Source organism: Hemitrygon akajei, unplaced genomic scaffold, assembly GCF_048418815.1.
Source record: "Hemitrygon akajei unplaced genomic scaffold, sHemAka1.3 Scf000039, whole genome shotgun sequence".
NCBI lineage: Eukaryota > Metazoa > Chordata > Chondrichthyes > Myliobatiformes > Dasyatidae > Hemitrygon > Hemitrygon akajei.
Window position 1 is genome coordinate 6,507,935 of NW_027331925.1, and position 11,449 is coordinate 6,519,383.

An 11,449-nucleotide genomic window follows, 5' to 3' on the forward strand; every position below is an offset into this window, starting at 1 on the left:
TAATATGGTCAACGGCATCAGCATAATTGCGGGTGCCTAATATCGGTGGTGTAGTTGATAGCGAGGATGTCTGTCAGAGCCTGAAGGAAAATGAACTGAGAAATGGCAGATTAAATTTAATGCAGACAAGTACGATATATTCCACTTCAGTAGACCTAAACAAGATAGGTCTGAAACAGTGAAGAGCGGAACACTGACGTGTGCGCTAGAAAAAAGGGAACCGGGGATACTACTTATTAATTTATTAACAGTGGCGTCACTGTCAGATGGGGTCGTAACTAAGTTGTACAGGACGGTAGTGAGGCTTAATTTTAAGTATGGTGTGAATTCTGTTCACCTACCTACGGGAAAAAGAACGCAAATACGTTTCAAGGAGTACAGAGACAATATACACGGACTCTTCAGGGTCTGGAGGACAAGTGTAAGGAAATAGTGAATAGGACAGGGCTTCATCCCTTGCACTGCAGAAGATGAGGAGAGGTTTGAGGGATGTATTCAGAAATTGTAAGGGGAGAAGATATGCTAAATGCAAGCAGGTTTTTGACCAATGAGGCTGGACGGAACTACAACAGGAAGTCGTGAGTAAAGGGTAAAAGGTAAAAGTTCAAGGGGAACATGAGTGGAAATCTCTTCACTTAGAGGATTGTGAGATTGGGAACGAACTCGCAGCGCAAGTGGTGCAGGGAGCTCGTTTGCCATTTTTAAAATAGTTGGAAAAAATACTGAAATTCTCGGCTGGTCTGGCCTCATCTTTGAGAGCTGGAACGACCCATGAGCCTTCAGGAACACTGGGAATGAAAGAAAACAAGATGAATTTGTGTTGCAGTATTAGTGGTGTGCAACAGTCAGAACCCGAGCACATTTTCTGGGAGGACGTTCAACAAGAAAGTAATTTCACAGTTTGGTTGGACTTGCAGCGTGGGTGATAATTGTAAACGCCATTCTCGAATGGTCCGCACTAAACTCCTTTGGAAGAGGAGCACCAGTCTAGCTGAGACTCTGCACGCAGAATGGTGGAAATATGTACACGTTTCCTCAGTAAGGAATAGATCGCTGTTTCTAATCAGAAATCTACTGGGATCAGTGAAGACCTGCAAAGACTTTTAATAAGAGAGACGAAGGCGAGATGGAATGGTTTTACTTCATATAAGAAATTCCTGGAGCAATGTTAATCCAAACGCGAACACAAAGAAACGCAAAACCGCAATTATTCGGAAATCTCAGTGAGATGACAGGTGAGCAACACAAACCAACACTACTGAAACTAAGGGGATCGGCAGCGGAAATATAGACGTGAAGTAATTAGGCAGGGACAATAACAACAACGACGACAACGACAGTAACTACAATAACTTCAACAACAACGACGACGACGACGAATGACGGATACAAACAATTACTCTATCGAATGCATAGCAACATATGTTTCAAACCTAAACACATAGAATGCAACACAAGGTTGTCACTTGTCATAACCTGCTCCATTTCAGCTTTCTTGGATACGTCCGCATGCTGATTTTGCTTGCTCAACTGTGGAAAACTTGGTAACAGAAATGTGGTGGTAAAACTAATCCTGCTTGTTTAACAGGAATTATTATATTGGATCGGTTATGGGGATTTTCTCATCGGTAACAACGCATTGATCATAATAGAATTTGTGGGACTCTGACCCTAAATCTGGGTCAGGGTGTCTCGAGTAAGTTTGATTTCTTTTACGAGTTTCTGTTTTAAAGAAAGATTTTGGTGAACGATGTTTGACACAATAGTGCATGTGTAATTAATCTGATTGTGTTAAACTGCTACAGGATCCTACAATGTGTAGGATTGTTTCTGGTTTACGTCGGCATTTTCTATATTCATCGCCTTCAATCTGTTAGACTCATGCTGCTGTTTTGATTTTTTTTGTGTTAACCACCTAGTCCTCTATTACCACAAGGAACCCTTGGGTTTCTGGGACACGGTCTCCACTCCGAGACAGTCGCTCGACGATTCCTTGTTTACACCTAGTCTGCTCAGATCGCTGTGAAATCTTCCGTGGAGAGTCATGCTCTTCCATTGATTGACTTCTCCTTCTGTAGTGATCTATTCTTCATTCCGTTTCTGGGTTGTGCTTTTTGCAAGTACTACTTTCTCTCAGAATTGCATTTGTTCGTTTGAAGTGCTGAATCCTCTTTTTCAGATGAAAATATACATCACTGGCACTTTTATCTGACCGTTGTGCATTTTTTATATGTCTGCTCTTCCTCCTGCCTCGGGTTGTGTTAATCGAAGCGCAATTCGAGCGTACAGAAGCTTTTTTTTCTCCAGTTTGTTATTTATTTTATTTTGCTTTATAAATGTTCATCATTGGTTTCCGCTCCATACGTTGTGACAAAAGAACACGTTAATTTGTACGATTATATTTTTTTCTCAGATTAGTCTGGTACAGCGCAAGGTACGGGCAGAGCCACGCATAATCATTTATCAGTAGCTAAGATATTTCGCACTAACATTGGCATAGCAAACGTGTTATTTCCTCTGTTATATTTGTACTATTGAGATCTAATTGACCGATTTCCTTAAGCCTTGAACTGTATTTTGTCAAAATATTTCCTTTGACCGCACGATGATCTATTTTCTTTGCTTGTTGCTATCGCGGAGACTCATATATTTCAAATCTATTCATCGGTTCTATTGTATCATGTTTCACCAAGGCTTCTCTGTTTAATATTCTACTCGCTCTATTGTACCGTGCTTTGTGTTTAATATTTTGCACTTATCTAGTCTAAAATATTTAAATCTTGAAGAAGTTGTTCCACTGTTTGAAATAATAGCTTTAGCTTTACTGATGAAGTTGTGGAAAATTTCAATTCGTCAACGTTTAGCACTTCTGCCACGGGATAATTCATTTGATTGTTTCTGACTTGATACACTCTTTTTCGTCCGTTTCAATAAATTGGAGAGTGGCATCTTTTCTTCTCTTCTGTAAGAATATTGTGATTTTCTATGTTAGTGGCTCAATTATCATATTATTATTATTATTATTATTATTATTATTGTTGTTGTTGTTGTTGTTGCCGTTGTTGTTGTTGTTGCGGTTATTGTTTTTTTCCCCTCTGATCAAGCTGTTAAAAACTGAGGTGCGGCATAGCCAAACATGCTCATTTGTTAATTGCTGAGAATTTCCGTAGTATTTAGAGATGTTTCGTATTGTGCCTTTCGGAAACTTTACATAGATATTATTGTGTATCCATAATTGTTTAAGGCTATTGTCCATTGCCTTTGGGATGATATCAGTAGGAGATACTGCTAACGGACAATGTGCACCCCGTTCATGTTCCGATGACTTTCAATTTCTTCGTTAAATACAGCGTATTTCTGTTGTTTTTCCATTAATGATTTAGTAAAGTAAGTATACTGGAATGACTGTATATGTCTATCAGATTGTTCTTACTCGTTTGTGCTGAATTATTGTGACTGATCAGTTATTAGAGATTGTCCTATAATTTGTGGTAATTTGCCTCTAAAACTGAATCAGGCTGTTACCTACTGGTAGGTGTGATTTCATTTCTCAGATTGCATTTTAACTCAAGATTTTGATAATGGATGTTTACCACGTGATTGTACCTATATAAGTTATAGTACTGAGTTAAACTGTTGCAGGATCCTGCAATGCGTGGGATTGTGTCTACTGTTTCTTGGCATTTTCGACATTTATGATATTTTGTTGTGCACTTCAGGCAATATTCTGTGTTAACATTCTGGTCCTGTACTGCCACGAGGAACTCCCCTGTTTCTGAGAAGTATTTTCCAACTTTGAGCCAGGCTTCCGACGCTTCCTTGTGGATATCTCACCTGCTCAGATGGTGGGTTTTTTTTTTCCATGGAGGACAATGCTATTCCATTGGTTATTTTATTTTCAATGATGATAATATAGTGTTGTTTTTGTTGTTTTGATGATGATGATGATAATAATAATAATAATAATAATAATAATAATAATAATAATAATAATAATAATAATAATAATAATAATGATAATATTAATGGTAGTAGTAGTAGCACCATCGACATCTTCTCCCAGAGAGTTGTGGGGGTTTGGAATGCACTGCCTCGGAAGCCAATTCTCTGGATGCTTTCAAGAAGGAGCTAGATTGGTATCTTATGGATAGGGGAATCAAGGGATATGGGGACAAGGGAGGATCCGGGTAGTGATAGTAATTGATCAGCCATGATCTCAAAATGGCGGTGCAGGCTCGAAGGGCCGAATGGTCTACTTCTGCACCTATTGTCTATTGTCTATAATTGTGTTTGTGTCTGTCTGGTTTCTTGTTCAGAAAGCTGTCATTAATTCAATTATGGGAACTGGATTTATTTGAGTATACTCGCAAGAAAAGGAATCTCAGGGAATATGTAGAGCTTGAAAGTCCGGTTGAAAGTGAATCGGTGTGTCTGTGCATTAGGTCCTTGTGTATTGCATTTGGATTCTGTGAAACAAGGGCGGCCTTTAACGTAAGGTTTTGCTCGCAATTGTTGCTGAATGTGTAAAACTAATTCAAGTTCAACGATTAAAAATCAAGAGATGCATTGGATTTCACCTCACGCGAATTGATGTGTGTGCACGCGCGCGCGTGTGTGTTTCTGTGTGTGTCTGCATGTGTCTTTAAGCGAGAGTAATTAACGTTTTTGCAAAAGAGGTCGGGGAGTCGATGCATGTTAAAGCGAGACCGCTTTGTTTCAGCGATCTCATTAGATCTTGGCAAGTGGGCAGTTCGCCAGGTGAAAGAAGGAAAGCTACACCTCCTTCCCGATCGTTGCAAGGCGCTCACTTTCAGGATGGGACGCCGTCTTCTGGTTTATTTTCCTCCTCACGATGGCGGTGGAGAAGGCCAGATACAGAGAAAAGCAGTCAGAATATCAGTGGATGAAACATTCAAGTGTGGTAAAAGACGGAGCTCAGTATTAATCACGTGGGCCGCGCGCGCAAGTATTCCACAGTCCGAGTACATAAATCCTGCGGCAATGTTTTGTTCTCCAATACAATGGAGACATCACTGTGAACACTGAAATCGCAGTAGCCTAAGTCGGCAGGTATGCAACTCAATTGCTGAGACATTCTCTTCCATCAGATTTAACTGGAGAAAGTCAACACCTTTCGCTATGGTACTCCAGTCAGACCAATATTATTGCATCATGAATTTTCCCGTCCGTGAAGGCAGGTATTCGGAATGTGTTGAACACCACGTTATCAACCTGCTTGATTACCGCCATTGATGTTGGAACTTCAAGTTCCTTGTTTATCTCTACGTCAGCCCTCTCGGGAGCCCCATCACTCATTGTGAGTATCCCAGCCCTACTCATCCACGGAAGGTAATCACCAAGCACCTCATTGTTAACCCCTGCCTGTCCTTCAATGGCCTTCTGGCAAACTGATCAATTTCTTTCCAGAACTAACAAACGAATCACTTACTACCGGAAAGTCCTTTGAAAGCCACGGATTCGGCAGCGCAGTGGAGAGGGCAATTACGCTTGCAAATTTGCACGTTTCAGCTTTTTTAAAATTTAATCATGATCGTATTTAACTTCATACTTGCCGTCGTAGTGCTTGTCCAGACTTGGACAGAGCATAGCAAAGTGTCGCCGCTGTTTTGCTTTCGGCCTTCCCTGAGCTATTGGACTTTCAAATCAACTCCTTTTGAGAGCGTCAGTTAACGGCCCTGTTTGGCCCAGCGTTTATTATTTATTTTCCCTTTAACACTGTTCGTACTAATGTCAGTTGACTATCGACCTGTCTTTCAGTGTCTCTCACTCTGCACTTGGACCATATCCGAATCCGGCAGCAAGTCTTTCTGGACATAGTGAAAGGTGGCATTTAAATTAACTGACCGGTTCAATGCGTTCAGTATCTTCGTAAGTCTGGATGCTATATTAGTTTAAAACTCTTCACTATTTCACCTTACGAACAAACATTCCCAGCGTGAAACTGAGCTGCCCAATAGCAGGAGATCATTGGTCCATGATGAAAAATTCCATGGAGCTTAGGAATGGACAAGATCAAAGATAGTAATCATGAAACCGAGAGGTGAGCCTGAGAGCGTTTTGCAACAGCATTCACTGACTTCTCCAATCGTCATTTCTACTCCTTTGAGATTTTGTAATTTCGTGTCAAGCTATCCACACCTGATCACAACTGGGATTTTACTTTAATTACATCATGTTTATTTTTACCCCAGCTGTTGGTAGACACGTCAGTCTTGTGTAGTATTGAATATTCAGTGTGCTGGAGCGAGTATAAATGAATGAACGTGGAGGATCATCAGCTCAGAGTTTCTTCAGCGAGATCGTGGGCAGCTGGAAGACAGACTGAATCTCACACAGAATACGTGAAACATTTTACCGTGTGAGAAAGATATATTACATGCTCATTGCCGTTATTGGTGTTCCTGGTAAGAACACCGGTGAACTAACATTAGCAGTTCTGTGTGAGTGGTCTTTGGACTCGTTCAGTTACCGACAACGTTGTGATGCCGGTGTCTCAGTGAGGGCGATGCAGACATTGTGACAAAGCTCTCCGCTCGGTCAGAAGTGCCCTTGCAGTTTAATCAGTTGCCTAGGCTGAAACTAAGCTCGTAATTAAAACGGATGTAGAGTGAAGATGGGGGAGATGGATTCATGTTGAGAAATCATGGCAGGCAGTTTTGACTTTTCAATGCAAAGCCGTTCTCAGAGTAAACTCCGATACTACAGCGGGCCGGGAACCGTTTCAGGGCACTTGGTGTTATTCCATTTCAACAGTGTAACATATTTTAAATTCACGAAATTGCTGCAGGTTTACAGGCGATGCTGGAAGCGGATCGCCGGTGAGATTCAGGCGAGAGCGACAGACAGCACTTGTGAGTTAGTATCCGAACCATCGGGAGTTTTGAAAATTGAAATAAGGGTCTGTGTGCAGTTTCGTGAACCAGGGTTTGCTTCCATGCCCTGATTGAAGAGGGAGTTGAGAAAACACAGAGATGCACGATGGGGATCAGACCAGATAAGTTTCATGCGATACTCAGCTCTGGAACAATGAGCATCAATGTATTTAGAATAATGCTGCAGCGGCTTAGAGTAATCCCGGGGCGGGGGGGGGGTGGGAACCAACAACAACAAATGTTTTGAAGGACGTATATTATTCTCCCTTGGAAATCGGATGTTTTGAGCACTAAAGTCCAGAATACCCGAATCATTCGGCGGGTCAGGCAAAATCTTAAAACGCGAAATTTAAAAATTTCTGATCGGTTACCTTAACATAGTGTGAAGGTACCGCGGCCAAGCGCAGTTGCAGAATTTAAAATAACGGAGCCAAGCGAAGCTCCTGGACGAAATAGGCAAACGGGAGTTGAGGAGGCGTCGAAGACATAAGAACGGGAGAAATAAATTAAATCATGGGCTGATCGAACTCTTCCAGGCCTCCAATTCCCTTGCCTTCGATTGATTTCAACGAGGTCACCCCTAATTCTGCTGAGGTCCGGTGAATAGATACCCAGTGCCAACAGACTCTCTTCATGTGACAATCCGTTCAGTTTCAGTGCTAAGGGCACAGACACAGATAAGAACGTCTCTTTAGAACAGGGATGAGGAAGACATTCTGCAGCGGGAATAAAGGATCTGTGGAATTCATTGTCATGGCTAGTTGTGGAGCCCACCCTATTGGGTTTATTTAAAGCGGAGGGTGACAGGTTCTTGATTAGTAAGGTTGTCAAAGGTGATGAGAAAACGCTAGGAGAATTGAGTTGCGAGGGATAATGTATCAATCATGATGGAATGGCGGAGAAACATCGATGAGCCGAATAGTATAATTCTGTTTCTATGTCTTGTGGCATTGTGGCCAAGTTTGGTGACGAACTAATGGTGAATATTGTTTTTCATGACTCACAGACCAACCTGTCTGGCGTCCCTGGGACAAAAGGCGGAGGCTCGGAAGTGATTGCTTCAAAGATGGTCTCCCAGATAAACATGGCGCGACGAAGAAGGGAGTCGAACCCAGGTATGTAGAGCACAATGGATTAGCAGTCAATTGCCTTAACCGCTCGGCCACTTCTTGCTCTTGTGATTGGAGCTTCTGAATCTCTTCAGAGCAATTACAGACTCTGCTTCTGATTCACACATTCGGTTTCAGACTCTATGTCGATTTCCTTTGCTTTCTGTGATGACCAGAGTTCATGGACGTGGATAAGGAAAGTGTAGAGAGATTTGTGCCAACCACAGGAAACTTGGAAATAGCTAATGCAGGCACCTGTGGCAAAAGGCTCCATTCCGTGCTCTGCAACTCGGAGAAGCTGCAAGTGTTTTCTGTTGTATAATGAGATAAATTTATGCTGAATTAAATAAAATTTCAGTAGCTTTCTTATCATATTGCTCGTTTTCAAGTGAACAGATATTAAGGGAATTTGCCACCTGGCTCTAGGATGACGACTTTCCGTGTATTGGGCAAATGCAATAACTCGATAGCTACTGCATTACAGACACGCTGAAGGGCACCTCCGGCTGTGCGCAGCCGCAGATCCGAACACCCCAATGCTTACACAACACAAACACATGGCTGTTCGGTTCTGGATTACCAAACCAACGGCTGAAATATCTAAAAAGAAATCGAGTTCACTCTATCAATAATGTATTAAATGTGGTGGGCCATATTCAGTTATTCCATCACAGAATATAACGCGGCCGTAAAAGACAGTGGTGTGGGCATTTTACAATTCCTTTCTGTGTGACAGAAAGAGAATACTGAATTTAAACGGACAGCCTAAAGCGGGAATGAATGGAGAGATATTAAGAACAATGATCGAATGTTCACCTGGGATAACAACACTGCATACCAGTACTTTTAGTTCGGTCAGGAAACCATTCTACACGTGGAAACTCCTGGCAGCAGTCAGCATGTTCCCCGTTTTTTTCCATTGGAATTTCCCACAGAATGCGGCCGTGTGGCCTAATGGAGAAGGCGTCTGACTTCGGTGCTTCAATCGAAGTCATCAGAAGATTGCAGGTTCGAGTCCTGTCACGGTCGTTTTACTAAATTGGTGATTTTGGTTCCATTCTGTCTCTCACTCTCTGCAGCATGGTTGTCCCAGTTCCGCGTGGGGATTAATCGAAGTATACCACCTCAGTGGAAAATGTAATGCCACGTCATTGTTATACGCATCACATAATATTATACGTCTAGTCTGTGAGGCATTTCTGCAAACACTTTCAGAAACAATTCACTGGAGCTTCTCAGATGTTCGGGTGGAGCTGTTGTTGGGACGGTAAGTTTATTTCACATTCAGCTCTGTCTCCGAGCCCACCTTTTCGGCGAGAAGTCGCCACCCAGTACCGACGGTACATTCTCCTGTCTCCAACCCTCCACCTATTCTTGGACAAAGCGCGCTGTTTCTCTGCCTGCTCTGGATATCTTCATTACTAATTGCCGACGGGGCATCACCGCCTCAACATCAGGAATACTCACTTCAAATCGAACCTTACCCGGTGTGAATGCACTTCCCCTCCAATCTGCCAACATCAGTGTCAAAGTTACAATTGATCCCACTGTCAAAGTGGTTGCTGTTGTAGATTGGCGGTCTGACCTCTGCATGTTGAGAGCAGGTAGTAATAGATGGTTATAGGACCTAGTTGAGTCATTACCTGTTCAGCTAAACACATTAGAAAGTTGATACCAACTCACTGGAGACAAGTAAACCCTAACGTTGAAGTTAGGACCTCTGTGCACATGGATGTTGTCTGCTCATAGCGTGTTGAAGGGCGTGCCGATGTAGAGTGCAATCAGCTAAATCTCTTTGCCGTGCTGCCCACTCAATCCGAGCAGGAACCAGGCCCGATCTGCTCTCAGGAGTGCTCAGCGCGAAATCCGCCAGTTCGCCTCGAGACGGCAGTATTTCCACTAGCATTTCCTTTTCCTCCAAGTCACAGGAAGCTACGGCTTTGTCGGTCACTTGAGCGATGGAATTTTGCACTGGGGTATGGGATTCATTATCGAACATGTTGTGGTTCTGACGATACCGGAGATATAATGAAAAAAGAAAAATAAAAGGGATGAAGAGTTTAATAATCGGTAGGAAGTGAAGATCGGGAGCTGCGTTCGCCGAAGGTTCTGTTGCCGTGCTCTGTCACTCCCGGATTCTAAACGAGTTTTATTCTACCTGCTGCCATATTCTCTGATGAGCGCCAATTCTATAGTGTCAAGATGGAAAACACTGCGACTGCCTCCGGGAAGAACTTAGATATTATGTTTATCAATAATTGACAGAAACGGACATTTCTTTACACTGATGAACTGTTGCTTGAACTTGGTCTTCGTTACCCCGTAAATAAAAGTGTTTGTGCAGCAACTTAATGTCAGCAACATCTCGCCGGAGTTGTTCTGTGCGTTAGATGTGGGAATTCCGGGATATATCCAGCGTTCCTGATAAGCACATCTGCTCCAGGGTGGGGAGCAGGTGGTCGCAGTGATCTGGTGTCTGGCACTCTGGTAGCATGGAAGAACAGAGAGATGAAGAGGACTGCGGTGGTGATGGAAGATGAAATAGTCAGAGGAACAGAGGCTAGATTCTGTCGACTCGACAGTGGCACCTGGACGGTATGTTTCTCCGAGGCGTCAAGGTCAGGGAAGTCTCTGATCGCTCCACGGCATTCTCACGGGGGAGTGTGAGCAACCAGAAGCCGAGATACATCTGACGACGGGTAACATACACGGGGAAATAGGCACACACTGAAGAGAGATTTTATGGAGCGAGACAGAAAGCGGACAAACAGGACATTCAAGGTAGTTATATCTAGACCACTGCCTGTGCACTCTCCAGTGAAGGTAAGGACAGGATGATCTGGCAGGTGCATTTGTGGCGGAAGAACTGGTGTAGGAGGGAAGGATGGATTTTCGGGATCTTTTTTTTTAGGGAGACATCTGTGAAGGCCGGGTTATTTGATATATAAAAGGCAGAAATTGATAGATACTTGATTAATAGGGGCATGAAGGGTTACGAGAAGACAAGATTGGGCTGAGAGATCGGAGCAGACTCGATGATCCAACTGGTTTAGAGCTTTTTTCGTATATGTTACGGTCTTATTGTCTAAAACAGAGCTAGACCGGCAGGGTCAGTTGGGAGACCCGACAGGACGCGTCTGATCGCAGAGTGTCAACAGAGGATGGAAACCGGAGGGATTTGGCAAAAGGTATTTGCCGGGGTGGGAGTTGAGTGATGATTGCAGAACGCAGCAGAAATTGGACAAGGGGCATGGATAGCGAGGGTGGCACTTCACATTGGTTTAGAGTGGAACAAGTTTCAGACTTGAGCGCGGCACGGGGTCATTTGTTTTCTCATGTAGCTGCATCCACTAGTTAAAGTGGAGACCGGTGCATACTTAAATGATGGAGGAGCTGTGGGCGATGGTGTCGGGCATAGGAGAGGAGCTGAGACATGGATTAAACATG

At 43.1% G+C, this 11,449-nt stretch overlaps 1 non-coding gene across 1 annotated transcript; it reads left to right on the forward strand.

The window, feature by feature from the left end:
• The first annotated feature begins 8,942 nt into the window (after positions 1-8,942).
• On the forward strand, positions 8,943-9,031 carry trnar-ucg (transfer RNA arginine (anticodon UCG)). The gene is given in 2 exon segments: positions 8,943-8,979; positions 8,996-9,031. It is a non-coding gene; the product is annotated as a tRNA-Arg (tRNA).
• The last annotated feature ends 2,418 nt before the right edge of the window (positions 9,032-11,449 follow it).